Raw genomic sequence first — 27984 nt, 5'->3', positions numbered from 1 at the left:
GTCAGCCAACATGGAGGCATCCACATAGCTTGGTTCCTAAGAACCAAGCTATGCGGTCTAGTGTTTTGGGTGTGGTAGCCTAGGAACTACTTTACCTGGACTATTTTGTTGGGGCTATTTAAACCATACCCAAGCAAGACAACACGCTTCACGCTACTTTGCAGCTTGCAACGTGACGCTCACCATGTCCAGCTATTCCTTCGAATCTCGGAGAAGCAGAACCTGCAAGGAGACAAAAGGAACATTATTAGCAGCAGCATCTTACCTGCAGTCTTCATCTTTAAACACTTGCAGCTACTGAGAACAGCTTCCTCGAATCTGCACGCCTCCCAGACAGAACGACCTGAAAGAGAAAGATAGAGGCAACATTAAAGAAAGCAGTAGAGACATTTACAAATTACGAACTGCTCAAAAGGCTTACCTGGCTGGTCACCTCTCGGCTTGCACCACTCCGGACATTCCACTCGCGCTGAAGAACACTGCGACCTACAAGGAAGGAAAACACAGGTTAGTAAAGGCAAGACTTCACAGCACTGCGCATAGCGCTTACTAACCGCATCATAGCGCTCTTAATGCGCCATCATTTACCAACAGGGCTCAAGCAAGCCATTTCACCGTGCTGAAGCTCTGCATACCTAAGGGAGAAAAAAGAGACAATTTAAACAAAGAAAGGCATGCAAGATAGCAACAAAACTAAAGAACAGCAATAAGACCTACCTGAACAATATCAAACGGGCCGACGTCAGTGAAGTAACTGGACCGCACTCGTCCATGAAAGACAACGCGCCCCTGTAAAGAAGGCAGGATGGAGAGCACGCCTAATTCTATCACAAGGTGAGGAGAGGGCACCAGAGGGAATGAAGTCATACTGGGTGGAGGGAGGATACTTACACCAGTCAGTCAGTCTTGAACACAGTCCTACTGTATTTTCAGGCAGAACCTTCCCTGCAGACCTCATCAGGGCAAAGCTGAGAAGCATACCAGCAAGTAACCCGGCTGGGTGGCGTCCCTGTGGATACCAGGTGAGCGTAACAGATTCCTCCTCTAGCTGAAGCTGAGAGTGAGGTACAACTCTGTGTGGTTGAACTAGAGCCTGAAGATTCAGATCTAGTAGGAGGCCAGAAACTCATTGGAGATCTTGACCCTGTGGACCATCCTGAGCTGCAGTCTTTAATGGCAGAAGGTGGACCCCAAAGGGCAGACTTCGGTAAGGGACAAAGAGAATGTCCAACTTTGGAAGGTCTTCACCACCAGGCAGCTTCTCAGCTTGAAGGGAAAGAGCCTGGGAAGTACGGTTTACACTGGGAAGATGGCCTCTTCTATAGTGAACCAACAGAGCCACTCCCTGGGGACTACAAAAGGCTTGTAGTGCCTCAAGCAAACCGACTCCAATTCTTGCAACTAGCCCATGAGATACCTTTGGCTGGTCACTTGAGCTTCAAGAAGACCAAGGAAAGGCTCTCTCTCTACTTTTATTGGCCTAAAATGGGGGCTGAGGTAGATAAGTATTGCAAGAGTTGACACACTTGCCAAACCTCTGGTAAAAGTGGCTCCAAGAACATGGCACCCCTAGTGACTCTCCCTGTGGTGGGAGTACCATTTGAGAGGGTAGGAATCAACATTGTTGGTCCCCTTGATCCTCCAACTTCTTCAGGCAACAGGTTTATACTAGTTGTAGTAGACCATGCAACTAGGTTTCCTGAAGCAATTCCTATGAGGACTGTTACAGCTCCGGCTGTAGCTAAGGCCCTCCTTGGTATTTTTACCTGGGTTGGATTTCCTGAGGAGGTAATATCCGACAGGGGGTCACATTTTATGTCCCACTACATGAATGCCATGTGGAAAAACTGTGGAGTTACCTACAAGTTCTCAACAGTGTACCACCCTCAGACAAATGGGTTGGTAGAAAGGTTTAACAGAACCATGAAGAGCATGATAGGAGCTTTAGAAGACTCTCTTAAGAAAAAGTGGGATCTTTTACTGCCATGCCTTCTCTTTGCAAATAGCGAAGTCCCTCAGGAGGGAGTGGGTTACAGTCCCTTTGAACCTCTCTATGGCCATCCAGTCAGAGGTCCATTGGCCCTGATCAAGGAGGGGTTGGAGTGTGCTCCTTCCCCCACGGCAGTCAGAATCACTGACTATGTGATAGTACTCCGGAGGAGAATGTCACACATGATGGCTGAGGCAAGTGATAACTTGAAAGGAGGTCAGGCCCTGGTCAAGCATTGGCATGACCAGAAGGCCAACATGGTTGTGTTCGCTCAAGACCAGCCAGTTCTTGTTATGGTCCCAACAAGGCAGAGGGACTTGCAGGACAAATGGATGGGACCCTTCAAGGTTGTGGGAAAACTTGGAGAGGTGAACTATCTGGTGGACTTGGGCAATCCTAAGGAGGCTCCTAGAGTCTTTCACATCAACCGTCCAAAAGCTTATGTCTCAAGACCAGAACTGGGAGCTTTGCTTCTAGCTTCAGATCAAGAGGAGGAGGAGAGTGAACCTCTACCTGACCTCCTCAGAGGCAAACCTTTGGAGGAGAAAATAAAAGGAGTTAATCTCTCGTCTAATCTGACACCTGAGCAACAGGAGGAGTGCAACGTTTTGTTGAATTAATTTGCCTCCCTGTTTTCTCTAGCACCAGGCTTGACCCCTTGGGGCCAGCATGAATTTCAAACTGGTGCCTGTTCACCTGTCAGAATCAGGGGCTGCAGGATGTCAGAAAACATAAGAACCCACATCAAAGGAGAGGTCAACAAGATGCTTGATCTCGGAGTAATAGAGCCCTCTACTAGTCCATGGTCTAGCCCAGTTGTGTTAGTACCAAATGCAGGATCTAAGGAGTTGAGATTCTGTGTGGACTATAGAGCTCTAAAAGCAGTCACTAAGACTGATGCCCATCCTTTGCCAAGGACAGATGAGCTGGTGGATAGACCTGGTTCAGCCAAGTTCCTCAGCACATTTGATCTCACGTCAGGCTATTGGCAAATATCCCTGACTGGCCATGCCAAGGACAAAAACGGCATTCTGCACCCCAGTTGGCTTATACCAACCAATTCAGGGTTATGCCTTTTGGCTTGAAGAATGCACCTGCTACATTCCAAAGGATGGTTAATCAGGTTCTGAATGGGATGGAGGACTTCTGCATGGCATACTTGGATGATATTGCAGTGTTCAGCCCTTCTTGGAAATAACATGTTGACCACCTAGGATATGCTTTGCAGGCTCTTGAACAGGCCCATCTGACCATAAAAGCAAGCAAATGCCAAAATGGTCAGAGTAAAGTGGTCTACCTTGGGCATGAGGTAGGAGGTGGAGAAATAAGGCCTTTGCTCAGCAAGATTGAAGCTGTGCAAAACTGGTCAACCCCTTCTACTGAGACCCGGGTGAGAGCCTTCTTAGGCCTCACTGTGTATTACATTTCATTGAGAACTATGGATCTATAGCTTCTCCACTGAATGTAATCTCTTCTCCTATATTCCCTAAAAAGAACAAATGGAATGAGGAGTGCAATCAGGCCTTTGAAAGCCTGAAGAAAGCCTTTGTCAAGCTCCAGTTCTCAGAGCTCCTGACTACCACCAACCCTTTATTGTACAAACAGATACTTCCAATATAGGTATAGGTGCAGTACTCAGTCAACTGGATGAGAAAGGTAGGGAACAGCCCATTTGCTTCTTAAGTAGGAAACTGAAGGAACCTGAAACAAGGTGGGCAACTATTGAGAGTGAATGTTTTGCCATTGTGTGGGCTTTGAAGAAGTATAGACCATACTTGCATGGATCTACTTTCATCATTCAAACCGACCGCCAACCCTTGAGATGGTTGATGCAAATGAAAGGGGAAAACCCTAAACAGCTAAGATGGTCAATCTGCCTCCAAGGGTTTGATTTTACCATTGAGCACAGGTCAGGATGTTACCACCAAAATGCTGATGGTCTCTCTAGGATGTTTATAACCGACTAGAGGTAAGAGACTCATCCAGGAGTGGATTAGATCCTCCTGTCCCTTAGTCTGGAGGCGGGGGAGGAGGGTGGAGTGTTAGGAAGAATTCTCATTCTATGGCTAATTTCCCTTACCTATAGAGTCCCCCAGCAGCCTTGCTGGATTTGGAAGGTTTGTTTCTTTTTACCTGCTAAGAGTGAGACTCTTTTTCCCACTCTTATGCATTTTTGCTATGTGTGTTCTAAGCTATTTGTGTGTTTAATGCCTATGGGATCTTTCTCAACCCCATAGGAATCATCTTTATTCACGTGTGTTACACAGCACCCTCAGTGCAGTGACACAGGGGTGTTGTAGCGACCCCCAAACATAGACTCCATACCCTGGGACTGACTACTGTCTCCCAGGGCATGTAAAGTCCCCATTGACTTTACTAGTCAAATCCTATGAACTAAACCAGTACAACCCATCTTACTATGGAGGTACTGGAAGGGGTTAATAGTTTTTCCCCTGTGTTTATTTTCGAGAGGGTACCGTACAGTCCCTCTCTCAAAAGTTTCTGGCTGATGGCAGTGGTTACTACCATAAATATTCGACCGCAAATATTTCCCTATGGGATTTTCCCATTGTTCGAGGCTACCACTTTTTCTGACAGCCTCTAACATACCGCTGTTGCATTTTAATATTAACTTTACTCTGCCTGAACTTTAATATAACTTCTTCTCGTGTCTTTCTCTAAACTCCTAACCCAGGTTGGGGATCCTTTGTTCGTCCTTTTGGCAGGCTTCTGCCGAGAGGCCCTCCTTTCGGCGCCACTCAGTCTGGGGTGGGTCCATTGTGTGGGAGGGGTAGTAGGACCCCTGGACAGGGTTGCCTCTGCAACCCATGTCGCACTCTATCCTGATAGGCTGGAGGGTCTCCCGCCAAGATGACCACTCCACTGTATGAGTGACAGCTAGGCTGTATGAATGGGGATCTTTTTGCATAAAAGCAGGGTCCCGAGGACTGGAAGAGCAAGACTTTGCCACTGGAACTAAGAAGCCAAAGAGGAGAGAAGCCAAAGACATCTGCAACAACTGAACCACCGGTGAAGCCCTGCTGCAGCGTCTCACCACTTTTCTCCACACGATGAGAGAAGATGTTCACCTGCAAGAGCCTTGTTCCCTTGAGCTGGTGGGGCCAACCAGTTTGCCAATCGCCTTCCCGGACCTGCCTTGATCGAATCTTGGTCGTTCTCCCGTACCCTGTACTCGGAGGCCGGATAGCCAGGCACCAGTCCACCCGGACCGCGATTTAAAGGAGCGTACCTTTTATTTGTCGGGCAGCACCACGGCTGGTTTCATCCCTGGGTAGTGAAGTAACTCGAACCTTCCTCCACGACGAGAGCCTCTCTTCCTCTGCTGGATCACCCGAACTGCAGGAATTACCAGGAACAACCGCCACCGCAGGAGCCACTTCTTCATCTAAGGTACATTGTTCCGCCAGGCCGCCCTTTCTTCGCGGTAGTGCTAAAGGTGTTTTAAATCCTTCACCTACCTGTTGGGTTGGGCGCCTCCTCTCTCTTAACATTGTCTTTCGAACTTTTGCAACCACCCTTTCAAATATCGTTAATATATTAATAAAAGACTTGACTGCAGCTACGCGAACATTTCGCTCCTGGGCCCTTGCCCTGTACCACTAACTCTGGCACAGGCCTACTGACTCTGGTCACATTTATTAGATCTTCCTTCTCGAGATTGATTCTCCATTTCGAACTGTGTGGTGTACCCCTTTCTTATAACTACTCTTTCTTCCCACTGCATAATCATTGTGAAATGCCATTTTGCTCAGTGTTCATTCCAAGTATTGCTTACATTGATGCACTGTCCTGCTGAACTGGTTCACAACTGATGGGAAGTGTTGCTGGGGTATATAAAAACCTATTTCTGAATAACTTGTGCTTTCCCTCCCTTCTGAGGAATTGTTAGAGGATCCCTTGTGTGTAGTTGTCACTGTGCCGTTTTGCTCAGTTTTCACTATGGTTCACTTGGTCTACAATTCATATAGGGAGTGTGTATATTTTTCCTTGACTTAATTTAACTTGCTTGATACTTGTTATACATGCGTTTGGTTAGAAGTGTATAAAATAAATATATATCTACTTTTTAAATACAAAGCTTTGGTCAGTGTTTCCTTGTTCTATAGTCTACTGGGCCTAATATGTAAACCCTAAATACTGCTCATCTCCCTCTTGAGATAAGTCTGACTGCTCAGCCACAGCTACCAACTAAATCTTTGTAGTACAGACTGATACCAAAGGGGATTTATTGCTCTCAAGTTTTCCGTGCACTTGATAAATGGCATTTTGTTATTCCACAGAAGCCCTTTTTGTCTCATTTAAGCGCACTCCACGTTTAGTGGGACCACCAGTAGGTCTACTCTCACCAAATCTGCTAAGGCCTACACCACCACCTCCCTAGTCACACACTAACTATGGGCTAGAGAGGAACCGCACCCCTGGGGTGCCATTTAGTAATCCTACTTCCTCATCCCCTTACAGACGTGACCACGCCTGTTGACAAGATGATGACTGCATCCTAAAGAAGTGGATCCTTCCACCTCTTAATCTGAACCACTAAGCTCCTCGGATTCTGTAAGCACCGGCATCCGCCCTACATAGTATTCATAACTTTTCTATGCTAGATCTTTGCTGACCACGTACATCCTGACATGTTCTTTGTCTGTTTCACTCCTACAGACCGCATAGGACCCTCCACTGGTAAAGACACTCCTGTCCTGATGAAGGCCTACACCATTAGAGCTCACCTAGCTCCACGCAAAATGGCCGAAACACTGTCGTGTTGACATGTATTATATGTTGTTGTTCAACTCTTGATTGTGCCCACACTCTATGAGCCCCACCACCTGTTTATGATTCCACTGAATTCTCTAAGCTTCCTTCCCAAGGAACCTATAGAGAATGAACAAACTGTACAAGTAGATGTCTCAAATATTGACTACTTGATCATTCGTACTTAGGTACTACACTTTGTATGTCCTCAAATGTGAATGTCCTATGTTTTTTAAAAATACCAGTGTATTACTACACCACTGCACTTCAAAATAAAACCCTTTTGTGCAGAAGAACAGTTTCATGAGAATTCTGTGACCACCAACACATGGGGTCACCCACTCAGGGTGTAGCAGTGGTTACTCTTCAGCAGAGATTGACCTGACCTTGCTCATTCGTTTTTTGATATTATTGTACCAACCTGGGCAGAGCAAGGCAGTAACCAGGTACCCTTCACATCTTTTACTATACAGCACTCGGATAATATGATGGGTATAAACTTGCAAGCATTGAATGTAGCGATGCATGCTTTTATTGAGATGTTGCAATCATGTGAAGAAAAACTACAATCACAGGAAGAAAGCTTACAAAACATATTATTATGGCAATCCCTGAGGAACAACCCTAGTGAGTGCCCCCTGGTTGAAAAAGAAGTAAATGAAGAGCCAAAGAGGGGGGTGTCCTCGGTAGCGTGCCAAACGGAAAGCAAGGCACGTAAAGCCCAGGTGTGTAAAAAGAGTGCTGTTGTTAATGAAATAAAGGAAATTGATTCGGTGGTGCTGTGCATCAGAGAGATTATATATGATAAGGCTCTTGGATGCCCAGCCCCGTTGGAAGCAAAGACAATAATGCCTGAGCAAGCCGCTACAAAACACAGGAAAAAAGATCTACAGAGAAAGATATATACTATATTTACACCAGGAGTGCTGGAGAACAAAAAAGAGAAAGCAGCCTTGAAAAAACTCCCTAAAAATCACCAGGCGCCGAAAAAGATAGGCAAATCCTCAGTGAAACATTTCTTCATAGCCATTACATTGCCCAAGCGACACACTATAATTGCATTTCGAGGCAATTAAACAAAAATATCAACAGTACACACAAGTAAGAAGAAATTATACTCTTAATTTTACCCTGGTACAAGCAATGGAGTACCCCCGTTAGACGAGTTCATGGAGGTGCTAGGATCAAAGAATGTGGCGGGGGGGGGGGAAAGGGGAGAACCCGGAACTGATAAGTACTCAGGTGGTACCTCGACAAGATCCCCAAGAAAAGGGGGAAAGTGATGCAGCATTAATCGCCCAACAAATTGAAATTCGGAAAGCTCTCATGGCTGGAGACCCCCCCCCAATTGTGGCCCCCACTATGACAAATACTCCAAAGCCTGATGTTTGTAATCGACAGGTATACGGTATCTTAACAAATAAGAAAAATGAGAGTGATAGGCCAGATTGCCAGAGTATTAGAGGGCTGGAAAGTGGGGACAGGGCGAACCTCGCCAAGGAAGTGGAGAGGAATCCTAAAATACCATCCCATCGGGCGCCATTGTGCCCCACTGAAGCAATAGGAGGAATGTTGCAAAAAGAACTCGATGGGGGCCAGAAGGATATGACGGGTACCATTGCACTTCTAATAGAAAGTGCGTTGAGTAAATTGGTGGTGCAAAATTCGCAAACAACACACTTGGGTCCCAACGATAGATGGCAACAGGGGGAGGTTAGAAATGTAAGGAATACTCAGAGAGTAGATCCAGCGGCCTATTCTCTGGTTTTAGCATGTAGAATGCCACCGTCTACGCAATATGATCTGAATAGTGATGGCCATCTTTTCTGAGATCCCCCAATTGGAGAACGTTGTTTCTTCGGACATAGTACTAGTGGAATTTACTAGGAAAGGATGCTTAAATTCTATAAGACTCTGGATTAAATCCAGGGTGGACAGAATTTAATTTGTAAGGCCAAAGCGAAGCTGTTTAAACTGGGTTTTGCACTAAGTACAGAGCCAAGAGGCAACCTAGAGCAACCCTTGAGAAAGGATCTGGAAAATGTACAAACAGCAGGCGAATCAAATATGAGGAAGGAACTACAGCTAAACAAAACCCTGTGTGTGTGCAGTTGCACGCAGAGTTAGAAGTAACTATACGAAGATGGACAAGAAAGTAGGGTATCACTCTTAAACTGGAACACAAGGGGGTTTAAACACCTTATCAACAACGATCAAAGTGAGTTAAGCAAATGGGACATAATATTACTTCAAGAGACTTGGCTCTCAGAATTACCTCTCTGGGAAACCACAAAATTCACATAAATGCTGCACATAAGCCACTTGTTGGCCGCCCAAGTTCGGGCATGTTAACGGCGGTAAAAAAGGGGATGGGGTTGACCTTGAATTTGTGGTCCGCCCCAAACAAATACATGCTACTGGTAAAAGTTATGTCTACAAATGAAGGGTATGCGATATTGAATGTTTACTGGGACCCGAATGCCATGTCCGACGATAAGTTTTTTCAAGATCTAAATTACATCTTGGACCTGGAAATGTCATGATTTTAGAGACAAAATGGTATTGCCTTGGTCTCCCCCATTAGTGGCTCCTGATGTCGCCACCTACAATTGTTAATGTTGCAATGACCCTTCGTTAGTTCCCATATCGCTTCATTTGACAGACAGAAATATAGTCTTAACAGTCACTGCACCTGTGATTATATCATATGTGGTGGTAGGTCAGAATCGGGGCTCTGACAACAACGCTTACTTCAAGAGCCTTTATTTTTTCTTTCCCAGTCCCAAAATACTCTTTCCTTAATCTACAAATCAGAGCCCTATTCTATAAAAGAAAGTCAAAAGGGGGTTTGTCAGGAGGTTTAAACAAATATTATACAGTCCTCTGTCCAGAATCCTACCCACTTCCCCTATAAATAAAAGAAAACAACAAGGAGGAACTTTGTGGAACTATAAACTGGAGGGGATGGCCGCTGGCTTCTGACCCCCCAACCCGTTCTCCCATTCAGTAAAGGCTTTGGTTCATAGTTACAGTTCTAGAGAGGTGCTGGAATGCTATCCAGCTATTCCAGTCCAGGTTTCTCACTTTCTCTGTGTCCTCTATCTCTGGGATTCTTTCTCGCTCTCTTCTCTCAGGGATGTGTAAGGGAGGCATGGTATCACAAGTATGACACTGACACAAGAGATACCATTTCAAAACCTTTATTCAATTTTCGGGGTTTGGAAAAACTCCTGCTTTGCCCTACAGCTATGATGGGAGTAGTCTCTACCATCAAATAATAAAGAAACACAGTCCTAGTCAGTCCCTGGGCCTCATTACAAGTGTGGCGACCACGGAATGAACGGTGCCGGTAAGGTACCGGCACCGTACATTCCGGGCCGCCACATTACGAGTTCTGCAGCGGGTTCCGCTCTGCACGCCTAGCCAGACCACACGTGTAGAGCGGGACCCGCTAGCAGTACAGGATGCTAACAACGGGCCCGTCATTAACGGGCCCGTTGTTAGCATCCTCCCCATTCCCATTGAGCCCTATGGGGGCGCAAATGGGAATGGGGACGTATCGGGTCTGGGTCCCGCGAAAGGCAATTACTGGGCCCTCTAAGGTCGGAAGGGCCCAGTAAGTCCCCTTTTGAGGGAGCCGGACCCGAGTTTGGGGGTAGCCATGCCGCTAAAAACGGCATGGCTACCTCCAAACTCGTAATGAGGCCCTCTCTCTGTCAAATCAAAGATGGCCTATACTAACAAACCCTAATGCCTGACCTATCTCTTATAAAAAAAGGGGCTAATGGGGAATATGTATGAAAAGGAAAATCAGTGCATAACATAAAGACTCAATGTGACTGAGTCAGCTCTCCTTCCCACGTGGGACAGCATGGAGTAAGGCGGTCCCCGTACACAGGATGACACACTCTGGCTCAGGTTCTCAAAACACAGGCAGTTCAAAACATGGATTGAGGCCTGCTTGTTCTTCCACGTTAAAGTCACTGATTCCAGATTTCAAAAGATATTTCACAGTTCAACAAAGGTTCACGCAAGTCTCCCTCGATCAGGCTTGGACCCCTCAAAGCAAAAAGTTCACATAGGTTTCCCTCAGTCGTGGTTGGACCTTTAAATCACAGAACCTGCAGGGCGTCTCTTCCCCAAGCTTAATTCACATTATTTAGGGATTCTCTTCCCCTAATTTATCACACTTTTGGTCTCCCTGAGTCGGGCTCGGCCCTTTTCCTTATATCAAAGCCTTTCGAATGTGCATGGTTTTTACTATAGACATCTGCAGGACCAAATCGACTTTCCCTTCAGCTCAGACTCTTGTGTTATTTGCCACAGTGTCTCTGTCTCTGGGTAGTTCAGTATCACAAGCACAAAAGTTCAACATTCGCCTTTTTAACTTCCACTTTTGTCAGGGTTAGTCTTGATCATTACGCATTTTAGAGTTCATTCACTTTGTCGCTTTATAACAAAACATTTCACCTTTCGCAGAGACTTTCGAGTGGGCTACTTACTTCCGGCTGACCACTCTGCTACTCAGTTTCACTGGCTTCACAGTTATCGGTAATTTAAAGTTCCCCACAGGTCTGCCTTCCTTCGTGCACACGCGTGCGGCCTTCAATTGTGAGATATACTGTTGCACCTTCATTCTTTCCTTAACACACACCGGCCTTTCATGTCGCTGTGTGCATTCCTTTCTTGTCTTTGCGGTTAAGGCTAATACCACAGGCTTGGCCTCGCCTCCCAACTGTGTCATTCTCCCGGATGGGTCGCTGGTGCCCTTGAAACACAATGCAGTCTTCTTGTCTAGGATTTGGACTTCTCTGCGTATCTTTCACGGCTGTTCGGAGGCAACGACCTCCTGCAGGGATCTCCTGGGTTTCTCTACTCTTTGCTCTATTGTCCCTCTGTTGGTCGCTCTACTCCAATAGGTTTGCCTTCACCCGGATGTTCTGCTCCTTCTCGTGTTCCGCCTTGCTCAGAGTGTGCCTCTATGTTCCCCCTTTTATCTGTTTGGGGAGAGCTAATGGGCATCAGATGTATGTACTTAAAGTGAAGTGCCTGACTTTGCCTGACCCGATTAGCGGGACATGTCCAATGAGATATGTAAAGGTTAACCTCTTTACTCTCATTTACCCTCTACCTCGGCCCAGTGTTTTTGTAGAAAAGGCCCAGTGTTTTTGTAGAAAAGGGGGGGAGTTGGGACGTTGGAGAATCTTATAAAATAGGATGGGTCATAGGTACGGGAAAGGAGGGAATACCAAGTCTCACCATCGGTTGCCTGACCCCCACTCCCCGACGACCCCTCACCCAGGTGATACTCCCGTACTGGTCCACCCCCAGGGTCTGGATCCAAAGGCTGATGGCGGGCCTGGCCACCTGAGAGAGATCCCTGGGGACTAGTAGGTGAGACACCCTTTGGTTTCTCACATACCCTTCCCCTATGGGATGTAGCTGCATCTGTTTCGCAGGAAAACCAGGAAAGGAAATCAATGTTCCCCTGTTCCTTACCTTATTGGTGTTCCACAGTGAAACAGTAGGGTTGCAGGTCTAAGAACCATAGCATGACTCGAGGGTTAGAGTCCTTTCGTGGACTTATTGATACCACAGGTGAGTGGTCAGTGATGGGTGTGAATTTTCTCCCTAGAAGGTAGTACCTAAAATGGACAATTGCTCATTTGATGGCAAGGGTTTCCAATTCCAACACAGAGTAGTTCTCCTCACGGGGGAAGAGTTTACGGCTAGTGAATAGGATTGGGTGTTGTAATCCATTGTGTATTTGCGATAATACTGCTCCTTACCCTGTAAGGGAGGCATCAGTCTGTAATACGAATTCCTTTGCGACGTCCACTACTTTTAATATTGGATTTTGGCATAAGGTTTGTTTCAGGTTATTGTAACAAGCATCGTCCTCATCAGTCCGACACATTTTCTGGGGACGCGCATATGTTAGTTTGTCTGTCCGTCTGGCTGTTCTATCTGAACAATATGGGATAAACCTACGATAATATCCAATCAATCCTAGCAATGCTCTGAGATCTTTCTTGGATTTGGGTGTGGGAGCATCTAGGGCGGCGTTCATTTTTTTTGCTGGGGCTGGACACTGCCATTCCCTACAAAGAAGCCTAGGCATTCCAATGCTGACTGAGCTAGCTTACATATGGATGGATTGGCAGTTAAGACGGCCTCTCGGAGGGTCCTCATAATAGTAGAAAGATGAAAAGATGACCTTCCCAAGTTTTACTATAAATGACTATGTCGTCAATATAGGCCCCACAGAAATCAGAATAAGGCTGTAATATCATGTCCATGAGTTGTTGAAAAGTGGCGGGCCCCATGCAATCCAAAAGGGAGGACTTTGAATTGGAATAGTCCTACTGGTCTATAGAAACTGTCTTTTCCTTATCAGGTCCATGCACAGGGATCTGCCAATATCTCCTGGTTAAATCTAGGGTTGACAAGAATGTGGCATTTCCAAGTTTATCTATTAAATCATCAATACGTGGCATAAGATAGGCATCGAAGACAAGATGGCGTTGACTTGCCTAAAGTCTATGCAAAAAGAGTGATCAGGTTTATTTGCCAACACAATAGGTGAGGACCATGGACCTGAAGAGGGCTCGATGGTGTTTGCCATTAACATTTTTTTAACCTCGTCAATCACTACCTGCTTTTGTGCTTCTGGGAGACTGTTTGGCTTCAAATGGAGCACTTTCCCCTTTGGAGTTCTTATACAGTGGTAAGTACCATGTACTCTCCCTGGGTTCTCACAAAATACATCGGGGTATGCAGTAATAAGGTCGTTCAAATCCTTTTGCTTATGTTTAGATAGTTCTTGGGGAATACGTTCGGAGTTATCTATTTCCTCAGCTACAAAACAATGCAATATAGAGGCGGTATTAGTGGAAGGATTTTCTTTCCACTCTTTCGGAAGATTTATGTGGTAGAGGTGGGTCTTTTGCCTTCTATCGGGTTGGGCTATTTTATAGGTACAGGTTCCTGTTTGCTCTAGTACCTCCTAGGGCCCATGTGTGGACTAGACTCCGGACAAGTTTCATGTGTTCTTGCAATTGGGTAGCTGTCTGTGAGAGGGGAATTGGCGCCTCTTCTCTTTCTTCCCAGGTCTCCCGGAGCATGACTAAGATATCTCTTGGTTCTCTTCCGTAATGTAACTGGAAAGGGAAGAAACCAGTGGATGCTTGAGGGGTCTTTCTTACTGTAAATAGGGTCCACAGGATCATACAATCCCAGTCCTTCCCATCCTCATCTATTAACTTTCTCAGAATCATTCTGAGGGTCTTATTAAATCTCCCTAACAATCCGTCTGTTTGGGGGTGCTAAACTGAAGTTCTTAAGGTGGTACTGTGTAGTAATTCATTAACTTCACCCATGGACTTACTCATGAAATTGGATTCCTGATCCATTAGAATTTCCTTCGGCAAACCAAACCTAGAAAAATATGGCAACAGGTGTTTTAAAATTTGCTGGGTTGTGTTGTTTCCGCATGGGGAAGGCTTCTGGGTACTGGGTAGCGTAATCAACAATTATGAGAACATATTTATTTCCCACTTTATAAGTTTCCAATAGTCCAATGATCGCCATCCTGATTCTAGAGAAATTGACTTCTATTATTGGTAATGGATTTAGAGGGGCAGGTAGGGGAATATGTGAGCATATCTTGCATGTCTGAATGAAGTTCTTCATGTCAGCATGGATACCCAACCAATAGAATTTCCCACTGATGTGAGCTTGGGTTTTAGATTGTCCCAAGTGCCTCCCTGTTAAATGAGAGTATGCAATCTCTAGCACGATCTTGTGATGGGTTTTGGGAATTACTAATTGAGTCTTACTTAGGCCTTACCTGGAGGTTTCCCTTCTATATAGTAATCTCTGTTTCAGGAAGAAAAAGGGGCTTCCCTTTTCTTATCCTTCTCCCTCAGGAATCACTTGTAAGAAAGCACTGGATCATTTCCCTTGTCGAAGGCTAGGTCGGGAAGGCTGTTAGGTTCCTCTTCCCTTTTGCTTCGGTGGTACATATCTCATCGGCCTCTCCAAAGCCTAAGTTACCTCTCTCAGTTTCCTTTGGTTCAATTTCTACCCTAAAACGGGGAAATAGAGCTTTCTAAAGAATTCCCTGTGCAATTTTGTCCACAGGGCGTATTTCAAACGGGGTCTCACCATGGTTCTGTAAGAGAACTCCCAAAAGTCTGTATCTATAATGCCTGCTAGAACATCTAGACCAAATTTCCAGGCTAGGCCAGATTTTGGGACCAATCTTCTATAACAACCTGCAGGGGGTATTAGGACTAAGTCAGTGGGAATCATCCCTCTTTTCACGGGAGGGATAGTGGCTTCACTGCTGCTACGATAATCAAAGCATATGGATTCCTTTGTGGCGGTAGAGGGGTCTGAAACTCTGTGACTACGTTTCTGGAATTGTAGGGTCCCACAATTAGTCTCAATTGAGTCGCATCCCACTTCTACAGCATATGTAAAGGAGGCATGGTATCACAAGTATGACACTGACACGAGAGATCCAATTTCAAAAGCTTTATTCAATTTCAGGGGTTTGAAAAAACTGCTTTGCCCTATGGCTATGATGGGAGTAGTCTCTACCATCAAATAATAAAGACGCAAAGCCCTAGTCAGGCTCTGCCAAATCAAAGATGGCTATGCTAACAAAACCTAGTGCCTGCCCATCTCTTAAACAAAAAGGGTGAAAAGGGGAATATGTATGCAAAGGAAAATCAGTATCATAACATAAAGAATCAATGTGGTTGAGTCAGCTCTCCTTTCCACGTTGGACAGCACGGAGTAAGGTGGTCCCCTACACAGGATCACACACTCTAGCTCAGGTTCTCAAAATAAAAGCAGTTCAAAATGTGGATCGAGGCCCACTTGGTCTTCCACGTTAAAGTCACTTATTTCAGTTTTCAAAAGTTCTTTCACAGTTGAACAAAAGTTCACGTAGGTCTTTCTCGGTCGGGCTCGGACCTCTCACAGCAAAAAGTTCACGTAGGTCTCCCTCAGGCAAGCTCAAACCTTTCAATCACAGAACTTGCAGGGGTTCTCTTCCTCAAGCTTAATTCACATTCTTTAGGGGTTGCCTTCCCCTAATTTAATCACACTTTTGGTCTCCCTCAGTCGGGCACCGACCTTTTCCTAATGTCGAAGACTTTTGAATGTGCAAGGTTTTTACTATCGACCTCTGCATGACCACTTCAACTTTCCCTTCAGCTCAGACTCTTGTTTTATTTACCCCAGTATCTCTTGGTCTGGGTAGTTCAGTATCCCAAGCACCAAAGTTCAACATTCACTTGCCCTTTTGCAGGGTTAATCTTGATCATTACACATTTTAGAGTTAATTCATTTTGTCGCTTTATAACAAAACATTCCACCTTTCACAGAGCCTTTCGAGTCGGCTACTTCCTTTCGCCGGGCCACTCCACTACTCTGTATCACTGGCTTCCCAGTTATCGGTAATTTAAAGTTCCCAATAGATCAGCCTTCCATCGCTCGTCCACACGTGTGCAGCCTTCAATTGTGAGATATACTGTTGCACCTTCATTCTTTCCTTAACACACATCAGCCTTTCATGTCTCTCGCCAGATCACCGGCTGTGTGCATTCCTTTCTTGTCTTTGCAGTTTTAATTCACAAGTCACATGCTTAGCCTCGCCTCTCCAACTCTGTCGATCACCCGGGAGGGTCACTAGCGCCCTTGAAACACAATGCAGTCTTCTTGTCTGGGATTTGGCCTTCCCCACATATCTTTCACACCTCTTTCGAGGCAGCAACCTCCTGCAGGGATCTCCTAGGTTCCTCTACCCTTTGCTGTTGACCCTCTGTGGGTCATTTTGCTCCAATAGGTTTGGCTTTGCCTCAGAAGTTCTACTCCTTCTTGTGTTCCACCTTGCTACGAGTGTGTCTCTATGTTCCACCTTTTATCCATGTGGGGAGAGTTAATGAGTATCAGATGTATGTAATTAAAGTCAAGTGCCTGACCCAATTAGCGGGACATGTCCAATGAGATATGTAAGGGTTAGCCTCTGTACTCTCAATCGCCCTCTTCCTATTGTTTGGGTAGAAAAGGGAGGGGGGGGTTGGGACGTTGGAGGATCCTATAAAATAGGATGGGTCATAGGCACATGAAAGGAGGGAATACCACATCTCACTATTGGTTGCCTCACCCCCACTCCCCGAAGACCCCTCACACGGGTGATCCTCCCACACTGGTCCACCCCCAGGTCTGGATCCAAAGGCGATAGCTGTGCCCTGGCCACCTGAGAGAGAGATCCCTGGGAACTGGTAGGTTTCTCACAGATGCCTTCTGTTTTCCTTCTTCCCCAGTCTGGGGCTCTCTCAGTCCCTCCGCACTCTGCGGCTCCTGTTTATTTCACTCCGCACTCTGGGGCTTTCTCTGCCTTCCCCTGATCTCGGGTTGTTTTCCAGCTTCTTTTCAACTCTGGGCACTCTTGGGTTCTCTCACACTCTTGTGACTCTGCGGTTCTTCCCCTTCTCACACAACTCCCCTGGGGCATTTTTAGTCTTTCCCCACTCTGGGTTCTTCTTCTTTCTCCCTGTTTTGCTTGCCTCCATTTCCATTTGAGCCACGGTCCACCTGAATGACTTGAGTAGTGGTGCTCAGGAGGGGCGCTTAGCCTGGTCACCTCTTCTTTCATCGCAGAGGCGCTTACGAAGCTTTTCAACTGGGCTCCATGTCTGCCTTCCAGGACTCTTCTCCCTGGTCCTTGCAGCTTCTCGATCAGTGCAAAGTCAATTACGCAAGGTTTCAGATGGGCTCTGCATCAGCCTTCCAAGGCTCTTCTATCTTGTAGCTCGGGTTGTGCGAACTCGCTTATTCAATGTTTCAGCTTGGCCCTGTATCGGCCTACCATACATCTTCCTCCTTGCTCTCGCCGCTTCTGGGGGACATGCACATGCACCACAACACAACCACAGCAATATCATACTGGTAGGTACCATCAAGCGCATTTTGTATTTAAAACTGTTAGGTTGAATTCAGCCAGACTTATCTCAAGAGCAAATGAGCACTAGCAGAGATTACACAAAGGGACCACAATTACTGTGACTTAAGCAAACACTGACTCAAGGTTTCTGGTTAAAAAATATAAGTACATTTATTTTTAAACCATCTGTTCATAAAACACTTCACTTCTATTAAATTAAAACCACATTTCAAATATACTACACACAACCAATTCCCCTTGTGCAGTTCAATTCAAGGTAAGTATATTGGATTTGATGGACCGGTGTTGTGAAACAAAGACATTACCGTGGGTTAATACGCAATCACTTTTTGACAGTAATGACAGTTCGGTCTTACTAAAGAAAGGCGTACCCGCGAGAAGAAATGTTACCGAGGTCAAACACACTTAGCACATGAATTAACACAATAAAATAGGGGATAAAAATCATAAGCAATACTTTTGTCAAGGCAGATAGAATCAGAGGATACTTTCTAAAACGTAGATAAAAGTCAAGAGGCCTGCGCCAGTGTCAATGGGACAGGGGTCCTGTTGTCGAGGATCACAAGGTTAGAACAGTTCACGATTCATGATTGCCAGGAGTACTTAGATATTGTCACAAGGGAGGCAAAAGTTATAAGAGGGAAGGTAGATAAGGACAAGCCTTTGGTGAGGAAAAAAGGGTTCACCCTAGTTCCTCGAAGTCGGACACAGTACCTTATTCATTCGAAGAAAAGCTGGTGCCACAGCTGTTCTTCCTGGTAGTTCCTGCAGACTCACGGTTCCTGGAGCTTCAGTTGTGGGGACAAGAAGGAGGACGTCTGGAGCAATCTGCACTACCCAGGGATGAGGCCAGCAGCAGCAAAGCAACGGTGAATAAAAGGTGCGCTCCTTTAAAACAGGAGAGGCTCTTCAGATGGCTATCCGGACGACTACAGATGTGTACAGCGATTTCGACCAAGAAGAGGATCCTCTGGCTGAAAAAGGTGAGCTGGTCGATCCCACCAGGCTCAAAGGAAGAAGACTCTGGACTGGATCTTCTCTTGTCGTTGAAGGGTAGACAGCTCAGGACTGCAGCAGGGCTTCACCGGGACTCCGGAGTTGCACCAGCCATCTTCTTCTCTGCTTCTCTTCGATTCCTTGCAGTTCCAGTGGCGACTCTGACTTCCAGCCCAAGAGTCCTGCCTTTTATGCCAAAATCCCCCATTCACACAGCCTGGCTGTCAATCACTCAGCAGGGGGGTTGTCCGGCTCGGACAAGCATCTCAGCCAATCAAGACAAAGTGTGACTTGGGTCTCCAAGGAGACCCTGTGCAGGGGGTGACTACACCCCTCCCTCCCATTCAGCCCACCTATACACCCAGACGCTAAAGGAGGTCTTCTGGACAGAAGCCCGCCAAAGGTCAGCGAACAAAGAAGGCAAACCTTGTTTGCCGCGCAAAGTAAAACACAAGAAGGATTTTAACAAAAAGAAATTGAGATAAAACCCGACCGGAGCCAAATTAAAAAGTATTTGGTCAAGCAGGTTTAAGTTCGAGGCTAATACAATAGCCTAAAACAGTACCACGTTTATATAATATAATCGCGGTAGAAAAGATAGGGTAGGTACCACTGCCACCAGCTAAGTCTTCGTGTTAAGGGAGCGAAAACAAAGCTCCAAGAGGCGCAGACAAAAAGGAGTAGGAATTATCCCCTTCCAGTACTCCATGTAAGATGGGGTGTACTGGTCTGCAGTTTAAATGACTACATAAAGTAAATGGCAACTTTACCTTTTTCTGGGGGACAGTAGTCAGCCCCAGAAAAATGGAGTCAGGGGGAAGTCTTAGAGACAACCCTGTGTCACTGCACCGAAGGTGCTGTGTAACATACACAAAAAGTGGGGCTCATGGAGTGGTGTGGCTCCAGAGCCCAAGATCACACAAACAGTTGAAATACACATGGCAAAACACATGTAAGAGTGGGAAAAAGGTTCACACTCTTTACCAGGTGGAAAACATAAACCCCAGAAATCCAGCAAAGCTGCTGAGGGACTCACTAGGTAAGGGAAATTAGCCATAAATGAGAATTCTCGCTAACGAAAACCTACCATGTTTTTTTTAAATTTATTTTTTATTGAAACTTCAGCGCAGCGAACCTGTTGGCAAGCTAACAAGTCGCCAAGCTTTTGTTACAACACATCGTCATATATGTCTTGTTATCCATTACAATATGAAAAAAAACAATCAGCAATCCAGCATATAAAATTGTATCATGTCATTGTGTTAATAACAATTTAAGAGTTCCATACAACATCATTTTTCAGTTCAATTTAGAGAGTCCAAGAAGTTAACGATTGCGCAGTTCAACTTAAAGTTATGTCCGGCAACTGCATAAGACCACCAATTTTGTTTGTCTGATTCAACAGGGGTAAAGTCTCCTAAGTGACGCAGTCGACGTGAAGTTAGCGCAGGGCATCCGGTAATTAGATGTTCGATAGATTTGATTCGAAGGTTGCAGAATCTGCAAAGATTGCCTTTTGCTTCATTAATATGTCGTAGAAATTGCATTTCCCTGGTGTTTAATGCATTCAAACGCAGCCTCAAAAATTGGTCACAATGATGTTGTGAGGGGCAAGTTACCAAGTAACAACAATAAGCATTGAGTTTGTGTTCGCCTATTCCTGATCTCAAGAATGTAGGCTTTGTTTTCAGCAGATCGTAATTCTGGATCCAACACCATCAGTCAAATTTCTTTTTTACGCACTGAGGATTGTTCAAATCGGCATTGTTTAGAGTGGCTTCCAGTAATTGCTGCCAGTCTCCAAGAAGGCCCGGTCGTCCAGAGCCTGGACAATTTTCAAAAAGTTGGTATGACGGAGGCAGTGGGTGCAGCTTCATCTTTCGTAGCACCATTATTGATTTCCACATGATGCAGCTATGTATTGAATTTATTGATAATTCATATCAAAGAGACACCATTGAAATGTATGAGGGTAGATGCAATACCCGATGCCAAAATAAGCCTTCAAGCTTCTGCCAGAATAGGGCATCAATGTTCCAGCCTGATTCAGATCCAAACGTAATAGCGGGTATAACCTTTTGAATGTAGAAAATTAGTACCGGTTCAAGAGAAAATTTGCCATATTGCTTGTTTATTTTTGAGGCTTGAATGCTGAATTGAATCATCCGATTTGTGAGGTCCAACTTCCAGTGATGTTCACTGATAGAAGTGTTGAAAGTTATTCCAAGGTATCGAATGGAATTTACTGAACTCAAAGAGATTCCATTGATTTTCCAGGAGAAGGACTTATATTTTCTGGAAACACCAGCACCAATGGTCACGATCTTTGTTGTACCTGTATTTAATTCAAGATCATTCCTATTAAGATACTCACACAGACTTGTTAACAAGCGTTGAGGACCAGTTTGTGTAAGATCTACTAGGACAAGATCGTCCGCATAAGTTATGCAGCGAATTTCGGTGTTTTTTTATCTTTGGCGAGAAGCATCTGACAGCTTCCAGATGTTTCGGAAAGTCAGAAATGAACAATTTGAAAGGTTCGGCTGCCAGGGGACATCCCTGTTTCACCCCCTTGTTGGTAAAGATTTTGTTCGATAGGTCTCCTTGATTATTTAAACGAATCTGAATGGAAGTATTAGAATGCAGCGCCTTAATTGGTTGTAGCAACTTTTGAGGACAATTCCAGTTTGACAATTTCTGCCAGAGTTTGATACGATTGACACTGTCGAACGCTCCTCGCAGATCGATGAATGACAGATGTAGTCGCCTTTTTGCTTTTCGGGTTTCTGATTTCAATATGTTTAAGATCAGTAGGTTAACCTCAACTCCAACTCCTTTAGTAAAGCCAGTTTGACGAACATCGTAGATTTCTTCTTGCATGGATCACTGCGCAAGTCGTTGTCGTAGAAAAGAGGCAAATAACTTGCCTATCGTATCTAACAGAGCAATCGGGCGATAGTTTTCGGGATCCACCCGATTACCTTTCTTATATATAGGTACGATGATGGCTTCACGCCAGGATTCAGGAATAGTCCTTAAGGAGGATAGTGAACAAAACAAGGCATCTATGAAGACTGACCATTGCGTTTCGTTTTGTTTTAGCATCATGTTGGATATCATGTCCAGACCAGCAGCGTGTGAATTCTTCAGAGGGCGTATTGCAATTTTGATGTCGTCTTGCTGGATTTCCAAATCCCATCGGATCATGTTATCAGATGAATCAGGCGATCCTTCACTCAAGGGAGTACTAAGTATTTTCACAAAGTGGGTCTCCCATGTGAATGCATCAATTGCGTTAAGCACAGAAGGTGAATGTCGCAAATATCCTGTATTCAAAATCCTCCAAATTTTGCTTGAATTTTTAGTCAGCAACTGTTTCATCATTAGTTCTGCTTTATCTTGTTCAATAATCATTTTTGCAGATTTTAGCCAGTTCCGGTAATTTTGGCGTCGTGCTCGAATTGCACTTTCAAGATTGTTGTCGCAAAAACTAGTGAGGGATGACTTTTTCATAGCTCTTATTTCACGACGCATCTCCCTTTTTGCTGTAGTTTGTAGTGACGATGTGAGATGCTTGTGGGATATTCCCATCACTCTGTCTGCAGATTTGACAATGATAAAATTGACTAAAAGTGGTGCATACTCAACCGACAATCCTTCTTTCTGATTGAATAATTGCAGACTCAATGAATGGATTTGAGAGTCATTAATCCGAAGACGGTTTCCCCCAGGATTCACTGATAACGGAAGAGCGTACTGTTTTGCACATTGTGACCATTCCAACATACAAGAGAAGCACAACAGGTCGTGATCACTGTCAGGCATCTTGCGAACTTCGAGCTTCAATTCTTGGGTAAAAAAGGTTTGGGATACCCAGAAATAGTCAATAATGAAACTTGATTTTTGGTTCGACCACGTTGCACATGGTGGTTGGTCACCTTTCACGTTACCGTTAACCATTTGACAGTTTCTGTTTTGCAAAGCCAAGCTCCACATTTGACCTCTAACATTTACTTCGTCGATCGGTTGTGGCAAAACGTGCTTTGGTTTGTGGTCGATTTTGAACCAGGAGCAATTTAGATCGCCACAACATATGATCAAGATATTCAAATACAAAGTTATGACTTCATCTATCATACATGTGACCGAGTTTAGGAAGGGCTTAGTGCTAATTTTTTCCGGATTCCAATATCCATTTGAGATTAGCAGATGTTTCCTTGTAGATATATTGACATCATCAGACCGCATCAAAACCATCTGGACATAGGGATTTGGACAGCAAGAAGTCACAATTGACCACCAGGTATTGATTTTTACTAGGGTTAAAAGACCAGATGACGGTCTCCCTTGTTCGTTTTTAATAGCTGGATTCATTACAATGACAAAGCTGTCTTTTGTAGGTATCTCGCTTAACCAGGTTTCCTGGAGACATATTACGAACACATTTCCCATTGGAACATCAAACCTATTAAAAAGATGGCTGAATCCCCTTGCATTCCACGACAGGAATTCACATGTTTGATCGCATGTAACTTGTCGTGGCTACTTGGTGGATGCTTTATTCTTCCAGATGTCATTGGTGTGGGAAGTACTCCTTTGGGAAGTCGTATTTGATTGACCAAGATTAGCAGAGACTTTGATGGCTTTGCGTAGTTCCCAGCGTCTATCAAAGGTGATTATCGTTGGACGCAGGACTCAGTCTCGAGTTGTTCATATTTGAGCAAGTATTAGTTCCTGAGTTAGGTCAAAACCAAATACGAGTAGTTCGTCCACAGCCATCAGGATGTTTTTTGGGAAATTAGTTACATTGCCCCATTGGCTCCTAGTTGGACACTAGTTTCCATGAACATTCCTTTGGGCCAACGGGAATAATAGGGCACCATAAAAGTAAATTTGCAACGCCCACCCAGACAAAGTCTTCGAAGGTAAACTCTGCCCTACCAATTGACATGTTGCCACCCCCCATCGAGTGTCAGTCTAGTTGCACCCCTGCCCTCTCGCACTGGGTAGACGTGCGCTTTCGGAATTCGTTTGACTTAACATACATCTAAGTTGTTATTGTTCAGTGGTAATGTGGGTATTTGGTTGTTTAATGAACGCACACAACATGCATTGCTTATTTTAGCTCCAACAGGCAGCTAGAATGGCTTACGTTCTTTACAAGGCTGATTTGCATTACATTGTCTATAGTGTAGTATACAATATTGTTGTCTTGAAGCAATGTGATAAATAAGCTGAATGTGCTTAACACGGTAGCCTCCTATGGGAAAATAATTCTTTCGTGCCCTTCACAGCGTTTATTTTTATGCAAAGTGCTTGCTTTGGATTTAAACATTATTATTTTCAGAATAAAATTTGATATTCTAGCGACACTTAAAGGCGACTGGTTTCATCAGTCGTTCTGGGAAGTAGAATTTGAATTCTAATTGATGGGAATTGGAGTATAGGACTAAATGGGACATTGCAAAACAGCAAATGCAATGTGTCTGCGTTAGAAAGTAACAAGCGTTTCAAAGTAAAAGCGAGATACGCTGTAAGCAGGATTCGAACCTGCGCGGGGAAACCCCATTGGATTTCGAGTCCAACGCCTTAACCACTCGGCCATCACAGCTTGCGGAAACCTATCTGGCCCTGTCCGTATGCATATTATCACTGCACAGTGATACAATAAAAAGTTGTGTGAGGAATTTGAAAAGAAAACAGAAACTATTGTTACAAAACGCAAGCGCAGTTGAGGTAAGAGGCAGGATTGCCCAACTTGCATAGACACAGAATGACCAAGAGGAGGAAATGGGTATTTGGGGAACGACCTCATATCGTATTCAGGTGTAAAGACTTGAGCACGCCTCTCACGGCTGCCTCTCACACATGACAAGACTGTTGTTGCGCCTGTACCAGGTTATCTGACTGCATCATTCAAGAGTTTTCAGATCACGTGTTGCTCTGTTCTTTTCCTGCTTTATTAAAATGTGGCAGCCTTTACTGGCAATCCAACTACACTCCAGTTACCTACCGAAATTCTTATTAGGCAATGAACGCGCGCAATAATAAAACTCCCATTCTAGTTTACATCTATGATCTGCGAGTTTGATACGCAAAAAAGAAAGCCTCATTTAATCTAGATATTCAAACTTTCTCAACACAATTCACATAAGACAAACTGGAGTTTGTGTGTAAGGATCTCATATACAAGAAAGCTGTAGCTGAGGCAGGTGTCCCTGGCAGTTCGAGCAGATCTCGCTGTTCCTGTGCTTCAGTCGTGGGGACAAGAAGGAGGACGTCGGGAGGTTCCTGCACTGCCCAATGAAGAGGCCAAAAGCTGTAGCAAGATGTCAGTTTAAGGTGTGAGTGCCTTAAAGTCCCCCTGGTTTCCTTCCCTCTGGCTATCCGGTTTTCAACAGCACTCTGATGAAAATTCGACCAGAATAAGACGGTGTCCAGGTGGCTTGCAAGTTGGTTGTTCCCACCAAACTCAAGGGAAGAAGTTAACTTTGACGGGATTCTCCGTCGTCAGAGTTTCAGGCAATCCGGATCTGCAGCATGGCTTTACCGGTCGTCCAGGAGTTGCAGCAGTCCTCTTCCTTCCTCTCTTCGTTTCTTTCGTTCCAGTGGTCGACTCTGCTTTCCAAGTCCCATAGACCTGCTTTTAAACAGTTTTCCTCCATTCATTCCAGCCTGGCTGTCACTCACACAGCAGGGTGGCTCTCCTTGCCGGACAGCCAGTCGGCCAAAGTGCATTCAGGACTCTTAGGAGACTAAGCACCGAGAGTTTCGGGCACCTCCCTCACATCCTATCCACCCCAGACACTCTGGCACCAGAGGAGGGCTTCAGTTCAGAAGCCCGCCAAAGGGCACGAACAAAGAGACCAAACCTGGTTTGGCGCGCAGATACAAACACAAGAAGGACTTTTCCTAAAAGAAATGGCAAAAAAAAGATGACCTGTTTTTACAGATAGCTCTGGAGTCTGTTTTTACAGATAGGTCTGGGGTGCCATATTGAAAAACATGGCTACCCCTGATTTTTAGTTACCGTTGTTAGCGGTCGTGAAAAATCACAGTAGTTGAACTAAACCACTGCCACCAGCCATTTAAAATAGGAAAAGGTAACATTTTATTGTTACATGAGTGTTTAGACTCAGGGGAAGCTAGGCAACCCCTCTGCCACTCTATAGTAAGATAGGGTGTGCTGGGTATGTACATTTAAAGAGACTAATAAAGTCAATTTAACTTAACATGCACTGGGCGACAGTAGTCAGTCCCAGAGAAGGTATTTAAACCTGGGGGAGTCTGAGAGACACCCCTGTGAAACTTCACTGAAGGTGCTGTGTGACACAGAAAAAGATGATGCCACTGGAGGTGTTTTAAAACTCCATAACCAAAGAACACAAAAGTAAAACACACATCAAAGTACATGAAAGAGTGGGAGAAAAGGCTCACACTCTTACCCAGGTAAGACATTAAATCCCAGAAATCCTGAAAAGTTGCTGGGGGTCTCAAAAGGTCAGGGAAATTAGCACATTTGGAGAATTATCCCTAACACTCGTCGCCCCCAGACTAAGGGACAGGAGGATTTAATCCACTCCTGGATGAATCTCCTCACTCCAGTCGGTCAAACATCCTGGAGAGACCATCAACATTTTGGTGGTGACACCCTGGCCTGTGTTCAATGGTAAAATCAAACCCTTGCAGGCTGATTGACCATCTCAGTAGTTTTGGGTTTTCCCATTTCATTTGCATCAACCATCTCAAGGGTTGGTGGCCAGTTTGAATCACAAAAGTAGATCCATGCAAGTATGGTCTAAACCTCTTCAATGACCACACAATAGCAAAGCATTCACGCTCAATGGTTGCCCATCTTGTTTCTGGTTCCTTCTGCTTCCTGCTGATGAAGCAAATGGGGGTGCTCCCTACCTTTCTCATCAAGTTGACTAAGGACTGCACCTATACACCCACTCCCTCCTTCCAGGCAGCTCTCTGGCCGACCGCTCTTGGCCCTCTTCCTACTCCCACCTGCAAGGCTAAAAACCTTGGTGTCAGTCGCTTCTCCAAGTTGGTAGCAGATCACTCTCTTCGGCAAGGCCTCTCTCTGGAACAGCCTTCCTGCCTCCCTGAAACTTGAGGAGAACCATCTCCGGTTCCGGAAGCACCTCAAAACCTTCCTCTTTGCTTCTGCTTTCTCTCCCCCTCTACCGTGCTGAATTCCTGACCGAAACTGCACTGGTTACCTGGCCACCCTGTTTGATCTCTGGCCTAGGCCCCGTCAATTGCCCACCTGCACTGCCTCCCTGGCAACCCCTGCACCTGGCGACTGATTTTTCTGTATCTATACAGTCCCCGTACCAGCACTTATGTCTGCACTTCCTTGCACTTGCCACCAGCTGGCCATTTTATTTATCTTATTTATTCCACTATTTATTTCACTTTCCCATGTACTGCACTTTCCGCTCTCCCTTCCCCCGCACTTTTCCTTTTTCTCCCCCTTCCCATGCACTTGCGCGATCTGAATGACACCTGGCCTAGTAGGATCGTTGTTTGACTTCCCTTTGTCCCCCCCATTGCCTCGTCGCGCCTTGAAACACTTGTCTATAGGCGCGTTATAAATGCCATATCACATCATACCTGTATTTGAAGCATCTGTCTGCACAATGAAGGTTTGGTTATAGTCAGGAGCTCTTAGGACTGGAGCTTGACAAAGGGCTTTCTTCAGGCCTTCAAATGCTTGAGTGCACTCCTCATTCCACCTGACCTTTTTAGGGAAATTGGGAGAGGCGATCACATTCAAAGGAGAAGCTATGGTCCCATAGTTCTCTATGAAGTTTCTATAGTAACCAGTGAGGCCTAGGAAGGCTCTCACTTGGGTTTGAGTAGTAGGGGTGGCACAGTTTTGTACAGCTTGTACTTTGCTAGGCAATAGCCTGATTTCACCTCCTCCAACCTCATGTCCAAGGTAGACCACTTTACTCTGACAAATTTGACATTTACTATCCCTTTATGGTCTGATGGGCCTGCTCAAGAGCCTGCAAAACATATCCTAAGTGGTCAACATGTTCTTTCTAAGTAGGGCTGGCTGAACACTGCAATGTCACCCAAATATGCCATGCAGAAGTCCTCCATCCCATTCAGAACTTGATTAACCATCCTTTGGAATGTAGCAGGTGCATTCTTTAGTCCAGAAAGGCATTACTTTAAACTGGTAGAGGCCTGCTGGGGTGGAGAATGCAGTTTTCTCCTTGGCATGGTCTGTCAG

At 45.1% G+C, this 27984-nt stretch overlaps 1 non-coding gene across 1 annotated transcript; it reads right to left on the bottom strand.

The window, feature by feature from the left end:
• Positions 1-24266: 24266 nt before the first annotated feature.
• On the bottom strand, positions 24267-24348 carry TRNAS-CGA (transfer RNA serine (anticodon CGA)). Its single transcript has one exon. It is a non-coding gene; the product is annotated as a tRNA-Ser (tRNA).
• Between the last annotated feature and the right edge of the window lie 3636 nt (positions 24349-27984).

Source organism: Ambystoma mexicanum, chromosome 1p, assembly GCF_040938575.1.
Source record: "Ambystoma mexicanum isolate Mex_15411 chromosome 1p, UKY_AmexF1_1, whole genome shotgun sequence".
Lineage (NCBI taxonomy): Eukaryota > Metazoa > Chordata > Amphibia > Caudata > Ambystomatidae > Ambystoma > Ambystoma mexicanum.
This window is presented reverse-complemented; position numbering and strand designations above follow the sequence as displayed.